Below are 16,880 nucleotides of genomic sequence, written 5' to 3'. Positions count from 1 at the left end.
ATTTTTTTAAAAGCTATACTTGAAACGTTTTTTTGTTTTTTGACATCGATGTAATTTTCTTTGCTTTGTTTAGGAACTAAGGTTTTGATTTTAGGCGTTTATATTCAATGGGAGCTAACGCGTGTGAATTTGCCGCTAGGGGCGCTGGTGTTGACTGAGGTCAAGTGACATTTTACTTTTCATATAATTTGTTTGGCGGGCTTCGTGATAAATTATATTTTCGTTCATTTCCCTGTTGAAAAGTGATCTCTTTTCGCGAAATTATCGCAAATATGGATTATTTGTCGATGAATGTGCACGCTTTGAAAGCTGAATTAAGGAAAAGAGGCGCATAAATAAGCGGTCTCGAAGAGCAGCTAATTCAGAGGTTAGTTTGTTTACTGTTTACAAACTTATTTTTTTACGAAATGTATGCTTGTTTACTTAGGTAACAGCTATGTTTTTTCTTTTTACAGACACCAAGACTATGACCGTAACAGTAACTTGGTTGGAAACGTAGAAGACAGCATCATACAACAAAATGATTCAGTGTATACTGTTGAGTGGCCTTCAGAAACTTTGTATAGCAGTGTGAACACTAAAAATGAAACTCCAGATCTAGATATTGTCACCAATGAGTAACTATTTTGGAATTTATGTACAGTGTACATACCATCGCTGTTACGGTGAATGAAAACATCGTGATAAAACCTGCATATCTAGATTTTCGAACCCACCAACCTGCAGAGGACCAGCGTGGTAGGAAATGGTCCAAGCTTAGGAGTGGAGTTTAGACCTTAAGGCGATATGCACAAAGGCTCCATTCGAGTGAGCCAGGTGCAGGTACCGAAACCCCCACAAATAATAGAATACTTAGTTCCAACTAACAACTCAACCAGCATTCATTGTGTGGATTACCAATGTGTTATATTTTTTGTATAGCAGTGTGTTTAAACGGTAAGGATACCTAAATAAAAGTTAAATCAGTGCGTAATTCTTTTATTTTTATTGTATTTATTAAATGCCTAATCCTTATTTACATTATGTTCTTTCTGAAATTGAAATTTCACAAGCCACTGTTTCAGAACAGTTTTATCACTTGGTAACATATGTCCTCCTTTTCTTTCCGAACATAACGGATCTGCACAACATTGCGGCATAGTAACTCGATATGATGATAGTTATTTTATAATTAATAAGCTTATAAGATTCAGAATTTTAAAACTTTATTTCGCGCCAATTTGATAAAGTCGCCTTTGATAAGTTTGACAGCTATGGTACCTCTTGACCTCAGTCGACAGTGGCGCCAACTGGTGAGCAAAAAAACGGTAGTCCCCATTGTATTGATTTGTTGTGTAACTTAACAGCAAATAGTTTTCTTATCGTTATAACAAATCTCTGTCATTATAATTTTTGAATTATAAATTACATGATTTCTTTATTCAGTATTTTTAAAATTCGGTATTGCAATATTTCGTAATTACAAATTCAGAATTTTTAAATTAATGCAATAAAAACATCAACACCAAGTTTGTAAGCGTTCGCGCGTAATGGAAAATTGAGGCTAGCACTGCTTATAGCTACTAAACACACCATAGACAAATAACATTAACCAAAGAGTTGTGACCGCTCCTGAGCAGTCCCACGGCCGGCAGTGGAGCACTCGCAGCAATAAGATTACGGGGTGACGTTTATACGAGCGCGGTGACTTAGCGCGGGATAAAATTAAAACAGGCGGCGCCAGTGACGCCTTCGAGACGCTTCTTGGAACGGGTTTGGTTGCGCAACCGCAATGAGATACACTCTAAATCTTCTATCATGTTAGTGCAAGGAGCTTCCTCGAGTATACCTGATATAGGTTTAACGCACAGCATTGCGATCTTCATTCATCACTTCGATCTTCATTCTCCCTTCACCTTTCACTTCACGTTCGAACATTAAATGTCATCTCATACATTATTTGTCAAAATCTCGAAATTCGATGAGTCTACGGAAATTACAGAATGACAATTTGAAAACTCACTCCGGATTCAGAATCGAGTTTTGACAATTAGCTTTATAGAATCGCACGGCAGATGGGCAACATGGGACTGCAAACAGCGAATCTGGATGGCTAGCCGTTCTACAACGTTGTCAAACCGTAAACTGCTACGCTAACAACTCTCTGAGATGTCGATGAATTTTCTACAATTTCAGGTCGTAAAGTATACAATAGAAATACAGCTGGAAACTTATTGGCGCTTACTTTGTCATACTTTGCCAAACCAGTGCTGATAAGCTCGTAAAAATATCTAGTAAAGTAAGCGCTTATTACTTTTCAGCTTTCTATCACCTTACTCCATAGGTAGTGGATGGATGAGGAATGCCCAGGATAGCGTGTGGTGGCGTATACTTAGCAGAGGCATAATTATGGTCCAATAGAGTATAATTTTTATTGACATAAATCTTACAACTACTGGCTAACTGTCTATCCAGGCAGGAGAGTGTCCCATGCTATGTTTGTCTGATCGTATTATCCAATCCGAATTCCTATAGGTTTGGAAATTTGTGATTAGCCAACTTTCATTTCACCTTTAAAAAAAGGCACGGCTAAAATTCTAGCTTTATCCAAAACACAGGTTATAGGTAGTTACGGGTAAAAGTGAAAAATATCAAAGCATGCACCAATTTTAAAATATTCATCGTTCCGTGAAGCCGAACATTCTCGATTTTATATCAAAATGCGTTGTATCACTCGGCACTTCTTTTTTTAGATCAATACTGAAAAAGTGGAACAACACACGGGCAAATATTGCGGATGCCTGAATCTACGCGGCTTATGAATATAAATACTTACTTGTACCCGACACCGTGCAAATCGAATTCAATGTGAGATTTTTTTGTATATTTAGGTAATAGGCCGATGACAGGCTGGACTTTGGTTGCTGTTAGTATTTTCCTAAATATAACAATGAGATTTAAATAATTCTCGATGTAGATTTTCCGACTGTCCTTTAGGTTCCTAGAATATGACCAAGTCGTCGGGAATTACAGGTCACTATAATTATATGAAGTAGTTTAGAAAACGGGTACCTAACGTGTCCTTTAGAATGGTCCACTGACATGACAAGTTAAGTAGAACTTTTGTAAGGAATACATTCATACGGACAGTACTTATTTAGCTTTGATTTGTATGAGATACTTACTCTATATTGTTCGTTTATTGTTTATTAAATGGGAAACCCCAAATCCAGACAAATATGAAATCAGCAAAATTTCGTAATGAAACCAGCCCTCCGCACTCACTGGTGCAAATAAAAAACATAATTGGTAAATAAAGGGACTGATTCCTACAGGGACATGATTACTACACGAATAAAAAGGGCGATTAAAATAAGGATCGGGATCGTAGTTTTTTTAGACAGCTTTTAGCGCGGTAACTTTGTGCACTTGAAACTTTTATTAGGTACCTACAACGAGATCGAGCTTTATTAGGAGTCACGTAGGTGTAAATTAAATATATTAGGTATACACTCGCAATGAAAAAAATCTTGTGGCATACCATCAAATTGCTCCTTAACGAAAAAAAAAACAAAATAACATTGTCTGTAACATTAAAGTAAAAACAGCGCAGCAGAATATAACCAACTAAAAACATAAATATTTTGTTCAAATTAAAGGTTCGATATATCCATAGAATCCATACAGGTATTTAAATTTATTGCAATTCCATCAAAAGCACAAGTTTTTAAGTTATTTTACTAAACAGAAAGCACTTCGTCACCATTTTGTCCTGACAAACGAGACTGGCAATTTAAATACGTCCCCTCAATAATGTCAATAGCTCATTACAACCCGACTGCCCCCTGCATATCACGACCAATCACAACCCTCGACCAGTTATTATTTTTAATCCCTTAATGGCATCCCAGATTTCATTATTGGGGTCAGGTTTAAAGGGTGATGCATGGGCGCTGTTTTTTCCACGCACCGTACGATATAATATACGTATATTGATTGCACTGTGTTAGTATCGATGGTCCTTTGTTTCGGTGTGTCATAGACAGTATCGGTAAAAAGTTAATACAGTTTGTTTCAATCCACAACCATCGGACCAAAACATTACAATAAATTACACTTCCATTACAAACCAATAACAGACACCTGCCTAATAATATCGCTCGTCTAAATCTTCACATTAAAACTCCCATTGTTATTAGTAGAAGACCCAGCGGGACGTTACAGCGACCACTAAGTATCGAGCCGTGCACGGGAACAAACAACTGTCGGTGGTCCTCCATGTGACCATTAACCAAACTAAACATAGATCACATTAGACGTCCTGCGTTCGAAACATTATAACTTGAGAAAGCGACGAAACCAAACATCCTATGTAAGGAAGAAAACACTGGCCGGTAAGACGTTTTCGAATTTTGTTTTTCGAACGCTGTAAAGGGGCGAACATACTGGCGGCACGGAAAAGAGTGTGTGTGTGAGCAAGTGATTAGTAGTTGGCCGGGACCTCCGCTGCGCGGCGCTAGCTGTCCAAGTATTAAGTGAGGTCGCGTTTACACAGCATTGTTTGCCCAAAGAGACTCGCAGCACTGAGGGATGCGTCACGTTTTGGTAGAACGTTAATGTATCCTAATGTTTTTAGCATGTCTGGAATTGTATCATGGCGTGATTTGTTGAGTAGTCAATAATTATAATTCTCAAATTGAATTATAATTATTAATATACTTAATTAAATTACCTACTTAAGTTTACCTATGTAGAACACGTAAAATCAATGCATGTTAAAGATACTTAAAAGTTTATCTTTGATTGGTCTACGTAGTTTTTGAACTACCTGTAATAAGAAATGCTCTACTAGTGAATATCTTTAAAAGTCTTCCCTTAAGAATTAAAAGGATCCTTTATTATCCTAATAATAACATCTTCATCCCCTCTCAGGTAGGATGGGTCGCTCGAGCCGTGTGTCTACTTTACAGAGTTCAAACATTGACACAGCGTTCCCCGGTAGCTTTTAAACAGTTTGCTCAGATCCTGCTAATAGATGTCCCGCCAGATCCCAACGTCAACAGTTTTTATTTTATTTTGAAATTCGAATACAAAAAATTGCTTTGCATTTTATGAGCCGGTGAAGTTGAAAGCTGGAATTTTTCGAACGTGACCGCAATGTGTCTTTGCCTTTATGACATAATATTGAATTCCTATGTAAAGCCCGTCACAAACTTAGCTATAATGTATATTAATATTTTTATAGCTAGGCATATTACTGTATATTTTCTATACATTTTCGCAGTGATCGCACACTCAGCTAAAATATATTTCTGTGACGTCACCAAGCGATACCGTAATCCGTAATATACATGCGAACACTAGGACGACCATCAATTAATGAAGGCAAAATATATATTTCTCAGTGTGTGGTAGCTTGCTATAATATATAGTATAATACTAGTATAATAATAGTATAATAATAGTAAGGTTTTAGGAGATTCAGTTTTTGTACACGGGGACGCTGTTGCTCCTCTTCTCTGAAGGTTTCAGAGCGGGAGTATTAGTTTAAAAACACCGACCTCAAAAGTCGAGATAAATAAACATAGTATAATAATAGTATAATACCGTATGCGGGTTCGAATCCCGGCGCTGACATGTACCAATGAGTTCTTTTAAGTACAGTGTATACCATCACTCTTACGGTGAAGGAAAACATCGTGAGGAAACCTGCATGTCTAGATTTAGCACATCTAGATATGTGAACCCACCAACCTGTAGTGGACCAGCGTGGTGGGAAAAGGTCCAAGCTTAGAAAGCCAGTTTAGACCTTGGGGATATGCACAAAGGTTCCACTCGAGAGAGCCAGGTGCAGGTACTTACACCCCCACAGAGAATAGAATAGAATATAGCGAAGTCTGTGGCGGGCTTTAGGTGGCTTCTTCTACGCAAAAGGTGTACCGATAATAAATAAACCAGAATAGTTTCTGAACCAGGAAGGCCGATGACAGAGTGCAGTGGTAGAGGCCTCGTGATTACAGATGGTGATGATGAAATTGGAAATAATAAAATAAAATTTAATGGACGCGCACTGTGCAGTAACTACTGCGATTAATTTATTTTATTGTGTGACTTGTTGCTAGAAGTTAGTTTTCGCTTGATTTATCTAAATAAATGTTATTGCTATGTTGACCTTTTAAGCTGACCAACTTTGTCCATTAACTACATGATTTTCATTAGTTCACAACATTACATTGTAAATTGTAAGTAGTAATTTTAATTGTTTTGTACTGTACCTACACTGCTGCCACGTACAACCATTTCTCAACTAAATATCTTTCCGACAACTCGTTTTTTTAAACAAACAATAGTCTTATGTTAATAGAACATGAAAAATTATAAGTAAGAAGTCGTTTAGTGAAATTTATGAGCCATTGAATGCAGTTAGCACACCATTATGATAGTACATACTCCGTAATACTTCACAGATCTCATTAAAAATATATTTAACCAAAAAGATAATAGGATTTTGGTTAAATATAAGTTAATTCCATTATGATTATGGGATTTAAAAGTATGTATCACAGCAATCTGTTTGTACCTTAGAAGTAGGTACCTACATCATAATTAAGTTTCTCATGTATATAGAAACATATTATAAATATAAACCCTTGTGTTGATTTGATTAGGAGATAAATTTGCGTATGTGAATGCGTACCTACTTGTATAGTATATTCTTATTTTAATTCCTTTTTAGTAGGCATTTAGGTCGATAGCATGGCAATTGGGTTTAAATGCAATGAATCGACTATATTTCAATGCAACGAAATGTCAATTATCGTACCAAATAACTGTCTAATACTACATTCCCGCGTGCTCATCAAATAATTTTATTGACATCTATAAAATTTAGCAGACCCGCCCCTTCGCATAATATCGAGGTTTTGTTACTTTTTTTTCCTTTATATGGGTGAAAGACACTTTAACCAACTTCATGTGAAGATGAGGAGCGGAAGTGAATCACTTGCAGTAGGGTTACGAATTACAAGCGACAACAACGCACAATGGCAGTCATTTTGCATTCTCTTGTGACAGCCCTCCTTGTAGTGCCGCTTCTGGGCTTAGCGATCTAATAGACTGGGCATCAGAAAAAAAACCGAATGTGTTACGAGTAAGTCTACGTCTACCTTACTTATATAATATTTACTGAAGCAATGGGATTTATAAAATTAAGTAAAAGCTGATCCGAGGTGTCAATTTTCGGCATAATAAAAGTGTCAATATCTCGAAAAGTATCGAACTAAGGCCATGTTTCGATATTCTGGTCACTCCAAAGCTGGCCTATCAGCCCTCTACGGTAAGACGTTGACTTTTGGGACACGCTGTATATTTATGTAGTACCTATTTGTGCATATCCAAACAGCTTAGAAACTGATGGAATTTCTATTTCTTCAGTTGCTCAAAGTTTAACAATATTATCTATATTTATCGGTACTTGTTCACCTCGTATAGATTATAAACTCTACGGTCGAGAGTCAAAGGGTCTTTGTCATGATAAGTGTAAATTTTCGGCGTCCACGGCCACTGTCGCTCCGTTTTCACACTACACCGCTAATTACCATCTTAAAAATGCTCTTAAAACTTTTAAATCGGTTTATCCTGTGACCGCTTGTTACGGCACGGAGCGGGCGAGTGATCTCGCCGTCTTTGCTACTCGGGCTTATTAAATAAACCAATAGGTAAGTACTTACTTTATTTTTTAATGATTATGATTTCTTTTAGAAGAACTGTGCTATAATTTGATATGTTGGATTAGCTTGAGCGTCTTTTGGCTTATTATTAGGGCTGTCACATACATAATTGGGGTGTATGAGAGGAGGCTCCCCGAGTTTTGTGTCAACTGTATACCTATGTATACCTTTTAGAAGTAATAAAGTAACGTTAGTTAGTAACTTTACAGTGTACACGTCCAGCATACTTATGGGGGTCACTCTATCTTCATGACTAAAACGAAGTTTAGAAGCGCTGCTGCGCAAGCCACGACTCTACCTTGTTGTATTAAACGTTCCGATTGCACGATAGCTCTCTTTCATTAGTTTTTCGTCATTATAATTATAGTAACAGGGAGGCATGTGCACTGTGCAGTCAGCCAATGACGTAAATCTGACTCGCTAATCATTTCACATAGGTAAGTTATAGATTTCACCACAGTGACAACCACGCGCTTATCACCGAAACGCCAAGGAGGAAATGAGACATAGTAATGTGAATAATAACGACTCGCGTATACGCGTTATACACGTGCGTGGTTATGTCAGTTATGTGCCATAGAATAACAAGTACAGTAGTACTCTATTATTCTAGTATTCTATGGTATGTTCTCATGTAGCAAATTATTAAGTCATGTAGTTATAAGGGAAAGTTCTGGATCATGAGTATGACAATGGAATGGTCCTATATAGGTACATTCATATCACAAGAATACTATTAGATATTGTATTACCAATAAGTGATAATAAGTCCAAAATACGAAATAATGGAAAAAGCAAACCGTCCATTTTGAATTTCGACAAAGCGTACAATCGTGACCGCACAATAACGTGAATACACACAAAGCGACAAAATGACAATAATCGTGTCTCACTTACAGGAAAAAAACAATATTTTTCTTTTCAATTTGAGCCTCACGAAAAGCCATGTGCTAAAATATGTGTCATTCAGCGCGGATTACGTAAATACGCATTCTCGGTGACCCCAATAACCAAAATACAAGAGTGATGCCTCATTTAAGGTGTTAATTATGAATATAATAATTTGAGTATCTGTATATGTGTAGGCTGAGCCAATTTTAGAAGAACAATTTTATTGTGGCTCAAATAAAGCATTTTTTTACTAACTCGATTCTCGATTCTTTCGGTGATTAATTTTGTATTTTGGATATAATTAGTCCTTGTTACATAGTAGTTCCGTTAAACCTAGTCCGCATCCGTTCTAAGAGACAAGCTCCTCAAGCCCTTACGCCGAGTTGCCGAAGGAACTTTAAAGTAATGTCGACCATAAATGTATTGCTGCCTTGTTTTGACAGTACCTATATAGTATAGGGCAGAAAGTGCAATTCGACATTAGCCCCTCGATCCTCAGCCGAGGCAAGGGAGTTCACAATAAAGGCGGGCACACACTATGTCGTGACGCGTCCGCCGCGTCCATAAGACATAATGACAGCTCCCTGTGCGCGGTCACGCAACCGCGAGGCAGCCCGTGTGAACACGCCTTTACTGGGCCGAGCGGAGCGTTGGCAGAAAAAACGCAGATAAAATTAGAGTTAGGAGTTTTTAGTTATTGTATATTACTTGTTACATCTTACTGATATGTATTATTAGTAGGTATGTAGGTATAGATGGATGTGTGTTAATCTTAATGGAATTTGGTATTTAGAATTTAGTTTTTTATCCCGGGTTTCCCATGGGAATAGTTTTTAATGTGAAATGAGGCCCGTATTAAAAAATGTGTACTTATGCACAATTTTCACTCGATTGACAAATCAAACAAAAGCTTTAAAATAAGATGTCTTTTTCTGCGCATGGTACCGCAGTTCGAGTATAATATCAGCGTCCCGATTGACAGTGCGTAATTGAAATTATTATTTACAGTGATTGAATTATCCTGTACAAAGTTGTTTACAGCAAAATAAAATTATAAAATTAATTACGAACTGAAATCATCCGTCGATAGTAAAGCTTCAGCTTGTTTCTTACTTTTTTGGAAATTTTAAGCTAATGTGGCCAATCTCTGCGCAAGAGTGGATTATTGTTACAAAGCGCGTGTAGCATAAAAAGTGCCCTCTATGTTATTTTACCAACTTGATTGATAACGAGATCGCATCACATTCTTATCAACAATATTTACCAACTTAGGGCTGATTTTTCAATAGTCATACATTCAGTCTGTCGCGACTGAATGTTTGTGTTAGACAGTGACAGCAACAACTTTATTCCTTAGATAACCTTTATCTGACAATTGGAAAAACGTACCTATTTTTTATTCAATTGCAACTGTCACTTTCTTATTTTTCTCCTGTATGCTATCGTGGTTAAGTATACTTTTATATTTATTTATGTTTTGTGTCTATAGTAGTCACTGTAAACAGATTTTATTCTACGAATTAGAGGAAAATAACTTCGCCACCTCCTGAACCTATCCTGTTTTCAAAACGATCAAGCTACGCCTCGAGATGTTTTCGATAAAATTTGTCGAAGCTGCGGGGCAGCTAGTAGTCAATAATTTTCAAAATGGCGTCGTGCATAATTTCGGATGACTAAATACAAATCTTTGCTCTAAGACAAGGGCGGGACCCTCCGATGTCTCAATTACCCCTGTTATTAATGCAGACGGGAAATAATCAACAATCTGAGTTGGGCTAAGAAAGGGTGATGAGTTTTGGTTACGTAAAGGATCATGATATAGCTGTACATATTTGAACGAGGTGACAGAAGGAATTAATGTAAAAGAGGCGGTGTTTTTCGGGTTCAACCAAGACCTGAGAAAATATTATCCACGATGGATAGGCAAAAATTACTAGCGACTTTATTTTTTTTACAAGAGTTCTATATATTGGTAAAACTGTTTTTTTTTTATTTGTTAAACTGTACATAATATTTTATTTTGGTTATTTATGATTGATATGATATTATGATACTTTACCGCATTTACCAGGGAAAAAAATACCCTAGCTAACTTTACAACTTATTCTCCGAAGCTTCCGTATTTACCGAGAGAGCAATAGAGAAAAAGCAACTAAAACGTAAACTTATACATAGGTCCGTAGACGTACGTCTATATACATGCAGTGTTACAGGGGTTCACTCTAAATCGACGAACGATCAAACAAGATTTGTCCCTCAATCAGCACCATTGCTAACCACGATTCTATGTCGTTGTATTAAGGGTGCCGATTGCGTGACAATTCTTGTCCGTACGTCTGTCGATTTAGAGAGTGACCCCCCTGTAACTACAGGGCAGTGCAAGCCATTAATAGTGTAACACTATACGTGCTGCATTCGCAGTGCACTGCTCCTCCGCTATAATGAATGCCTCGTTAGTACGGTATAGCGAAGGTAAAGGAGGTCGGGTTCCGACATAAAACTAAATATTTGTAAAACCGTTAGTTATGACGGAAAATTTGACTGTAGGAAATTTGCCCTGTAATTTATTCCACCTTTATATGCGCCCCCATGAGACAGGTCGGTTTGATAGGAATACGACCAGGAGGAAATTTTTACTCATACAGTAGCGATTTTTCACTTACTTACGACAATGTTAATTGCTGCAGTCGATATGTATGCGGAGTGGAATTTAATCAGTTACGTTGCCGTTGTTAGGTACCTACCTGACAAACTAAGCAACCTATTCTATGCGATCAGCTGCTCCATTAGAGGTAGAGTACAATAACCCGCAATGCAACGGTAAAATCATTAATAAAATTTCACCATTTAGATCTCAAGTCAGATCAATTGATTTACCGTGTAAAATATAAACTGAATAAAGGTAGCCTTACCGTACCTTCTCTACATGACGACGTTCGTAAGGAAACTTATAAAAGAGGGTCCTAGTGTGAGTTCATTATTAATGTAAGTACATCGCACTGAGTCGTTGTTTGTCTTTGCCGTGCTAGGGACTAATCAGGGACTAACAATTAGATAATCACCACCAATTATGTATTTATTCAAGTATCCTTCCCTTTTCAATTTGTCATTTTATTACTTCCAAAGTTCCGGGTATTTTCCAGTAAACATAGTGCAATAAAGTAGGTACGATTACGAAAATGATAAATACAGTCGCGTGCAGTAAAAAAGTTCCACCTGCTATTGCCGTTCCATGTGTCCCTGGAACTTTATAATTGCTTGTGAGTGTATTTTTATGTTTTTAAGAGAATTTACATAGAGTTATCTGCTAGTTTCTAAACGTACCTCTAAACTTTGACAAGGCGCTGATATCTATAGCGATGAGTATACATTTATATTTGACGACCGAATGGCGTAGTGGTTAGTGACCCTGACTACTGAGCCGAAGGTCCCGGGTTCGATTCCCGGCTGGGGCAGTTATTTGTTTAAACACAGATATTTGTTCTCGGGTCTTGGATGTGCCCGTAAAATGGCAATAGGCCCGCCCCCTATTACATTGGGACTAACATAACACTCTGGCGAAAAGTGGGTGCAGCAATGCACCTCTGCCTACCCCGCAAGGGAGTACATTAGTACAAGGCGTGAGTGTGTGTGTTTTTTTGTGTGTGTGAGTATACATTTATTAAGATAATATTAAATATTATTGTATTTTTGTCGGTAACTACGGCGTCCCCTGCTAATTGGTATTCAAGAGGGGGGTTGCGGCTGCTACAAGAAGGGTTGAACAACAATACTCCTCCTTAAATTAGATTTGATTTTCGTCTATTGAGTCTTAAGTAGGTAATGTAGGTATAGCCTATAGCGGTGAAGAAGACATTTTGCCAAGCTTTATGGTTATAATACATATAATACATTCGCGACGCTTCGTCGCTTCGTCTTACGTCACTTCTGTCTGGACTGTGCCTAAGGAATACGTTTAGGTAGATAGGCATATAATTCCAGGTGTGCGATAAAATCACGGCGCCCCCCAAAACTATCCAAACTGAAACCACAATAGCTGTTGCAAACACAAACAAGTTGTTATCAGGACAGCGTTTCTGAACGAACATGAAATGTTTAACCCCTCAGCTGCAAAGATAAAAGCACAAAATTTCAACATGAGACCTGCCATAATTCACGTATTGCATGCCAACTTACACTTACACCGCACCAGGGTAAGTTGAGCTGTTGACGCCAGGAATTTAGGCAGGAATCGGTGGGGTCTAAATAGCCGTCGTCTTTGAGAGGGAGTCAGGTTATGTTGGCTGGTGGTGGTGAAAGATCGGTGTTTCCTTCAAAATTTTGAAAGGTTTGACACGCCCTTAAAGACATTGAGTGAACCGATAGTCGATACTGTCTTACAAAATATCTCTCCGGTATAAATACTTATTTAAAACAAAATAAATGTTAGTTATGAAAGGAATTATGGTTTTGTTTGATACAATTTTATATTATTAAGCATATCATCACGATAGGAGAAAATAAACTAAGTAGGTACATTACTGAAAATTCTTTACCAAATAGGAAACCTTAGTTAATTTTTTTTCATGTACTTCTATTTCATTACAATGTGACAAGTTTATAGATAGTTTATGCAAGCAGTATTGCTTACGACAATCACGAAATATTAGCACTATATTTAGTACCTTGGATTAGTGACATTGTTGCCATTGTCAAATTCTCGAAGCCACATTTGGACAAATATTCAACATTGCTTGTAGAATCAATTTGTATGTTAGTTCGACTTTTGTAAGTAGAAATACTTATAGTTGCTTTCTTACTAAATGTATTTCTTTATAAAGAGCTACCTATTTATAATATGTTTGGACAAACTGCTATGAAAACTGTTAACCAAAAAATACAATCATCCATCCTAATCAATCTAATCAATTTAAAAAGAAAGCAATGCGCTGCATTTTAATAAAATTGAAAACAACTAAGTACTTAACTAGAGCATCTCTCCTACATTGAATCCATACAAACGAACCCTCGTATGAAGGGCCTGTCATCGTTTCACTTTAAACCCTGTTATTACCTCTGCTAACCCTCCCACACGATTAAAAAAAACATCATCCACCCATTTTAATTCATACATATTTCGAGTGACAGTTGACAAAGGCCGTTGTATGAAAGGGTTATTAACAATGGCCTGCGACATCCAAAGGGTTAATTGTGGGAGCCATTGAAGGGTTAAATTGTATGGCTGCAGTTCGTAGAAGTTATTTACATAGGGATATGTAAAATGGAGGACTGTTTTGCTATAATAATAATATATATGTAGCAGTACCTACCTGGTAAAATACACTTAAAAGCAATGAAAAAGTTCCATTGACATAAATGGAACATCAATGGCAGGTGGAACTTTTTAATTGCCCGTGAGTTTAATATTTACCTAGTTATATTATAAAATATGTTGGTGTCTATGAAAGAAACATTGTACTATTTTTAGAAACTGTATTTTTTATCAGGACAGACGATCATTGACCATAATATCTTATGTTTTCATTACAATTTAACGATGTAGTGAATTTATAAACTTCTCAACTCTTATAAAATCTTAGTAGGTACTATAACAACAAGCCCTAACTGAAATGCAGAAAAGAAAAGAAGGCGCCAAATTGTAAAACTTATCGACAATATGGTGAATTATCAAGTAGTGTTGTCACGAAATGTTGAAAAATTTGTGAAACTCGAATTATGCGGTTTTCGATTTACAATTTGCGGTTTGAATTCGATTTTATAAAATTCATTGTAAGCACTTAGAGTAATACAGAGACTCCACTTTTACAAGAAATTAACGTCAGACTTAAAATGAGTATTACTTTGCGTTAGTTCATTCTGAGCTACTTTTGTTCTGCAACTTTACAAATTAAGGAATAGATAGATCAGTTTATCCCGAATGTCATAAAGTCTTCCAGAATTGCAATCTGATTCACCCTATAATATATCTTTATTATGCTTACTATACTTAGGTACCTATTTGTTGATTTTTGGTTTAATTACTACACATCAATAATCACCACATTTTTTTTCTATCTTTCCGTAGAGTAATAAGCATTGAGGGTACACCCGAGTCCGCTTTGTTTTATGGCATTGAGCAATGAACTCTTCGCAATACCTATGTAATTCTGGTAGCGGTGTCATTTGGCATCCATTAGCTCTGTGGCCGCGCATGCGCTTGTCACTACAGCTGTGTGTCGCACGCACCGACAGTATTACATTATGTGGTGAGCAATAAATAAAATATATACTGTGAAACTAAGTCAAAAATCGAAGAAGTTAAGTTATTTGTTACAAAGTAATTTACGGATAAAAAGCTCCATAGAAACATGACTGTGTGGCTGAGTGACTATTTTATTTTCGATTTATGGTGTTACGAGCTGTGACGATTTTTCTTGGACAATTTTTGCCAACAACAAGGTTTTTTGGACAGCTAAAAAAATAAAGAATGAATTCAAATGAAAGTCTGAATAGTACATATTTACATTGAGGCACTAAGTAAAATATGTTCCTGGATATGCACCTAAGTGATTCATATGTTGGCATGATCGTTCGTAAGCCATCCGTTGCCAAACGATGATGGAAGGTAGATATTACGTATCGCAAGCATTAACATCAATTACTTTATACATTAGCGGCATCTATGATCATAGCGGGCGCACTGGCCATTAGTTGACATTAAAATTCAGCCATTTCTCGTCTGGCGAAGTAGATAATTACGATTAAGTACAGCTACGTAACTCCGCTTCTAAGAACTTCCACCATCGCCACAATTAAAGATAGAGCCATCAGTTATTAAGGCGAGTACACACACAAGTGACGAGTTTAATAAGAAAATGACTGGTTGGAGGCGGCCGGGTATGACCAGAGCTGCGACATTTTGCGACTCGTTCATGAAACAATTAGGGCTGGGAATACGGTAATTTTGAAGTAAATTTGCATAATTGCGGCCTTGTTGACAGGTGATGGCCGCGGGCGATTCGGCAGCGGCGGAGACGGCCGAGCGGCTCCGAAGTGACAATTACCGACGCTTTTCAACTGTTTACTCTTTCAATTACGTGGCAAATTAGTTGATGTGTGATTACTTTTGTAATTCATCGCTTCTTAAATGTGCTGTCGTTGCATAAATATGAAATCATTATACAGTTTGGTTGGTTTTATTAAACGAGTTAGGAGTTTTTGCTTCCCAGGGTCATTTTGGAGTATTCAATGATAAAGAAGGGACTTAATTTGATTCACGATGTGATCTCAATGATAAGTTAAAGGCTGCAATTACACTTTTGTGTTTTGTCAAACTAACCAAATATCAATATTTGGAAGAATGAATAGGTGATTTGTTAGTTTGACAAGGCACAAATAAATGTGCATTCGCTGTTAACTTCAGGAACATTCAAGTGGTTCGGACCGAACTATAAATATTGCATTGTATTTTACTTTCGATTACGCCGTAATAATCAATCCAATTTTTACTTATGTATACAGTGCATGATAGGATCTTCGCACTATAGGTAAGGCTACACCTGGCGATACATTAGCGACATAAGGCGGTGTTCACACGCGCGTCACTGCGACAGTGTCCCCACTTTATTAAGAGCCTGGCACGGTCGGTACGTGTCACGTGACGGGGCTGGACTCTCCGGACCGTAAGATTGATCTATTCCAGATTTGCCTATTCTATTATATTATATTCTCTGTGGGGGTGTAAGTACCTGCACCTGGCTTTCTCGAATGGAACTTTTGTGCATATCCCCTAGGTCTTAACTGCCTTCCTAAGCTTGGAACATTTCCCACCACGCTGGTCCAATGCGGGTTGCTGGGTTCACATATCTAGATTGCCTATTTGCCCTAGACTATTTATCTAGTAGGTAAGTGCCTAATATAATAAATACTAATAGTGCTTTATCATTCCGAGAAAATCAGTTTTCATGGTAATAATCATTTTACCAATGTATTTCTACATAAAATGTGACTAAAATACAAGTTTTTTTATACTTAGAGCTGATTTTTCAATGGTCAGATAAAAGTAATCTTGGGAATAATTCTGATACTGTCCTACCGGGAACACCCAAATATTCCGAAAAACTTTTTTCCGAATTTGAAAACACCGAATATGTAATTTACGAAATATTGCAATACCGATTTTTTAAAATGCCGAATTCTAAAAATCACGTAAATTATAATTTCGAATATAATATTCACGAAGATTTGCTATTACGATTGTCAAATACACGAACGTTAAAAAATACGATTACTTAAGCATAC

This window comes from Plutella xylostella, chromosome 21 (assembly GCF_932276165.1).
Source record: "Plutella xylostella chromosome 21, ilPluXylo3.1, whole genome shotgun sequence".
In the NCBI taxonomy this organism is placed as follows: Eukaryota; Metazoa; Arthropoda; class Insecta; order Lepidoptera; family Plutellidae; genus Plutella; species Plutella xylostella.
This window is presented reverse-complemented; position numbering follows the sequence as displayed.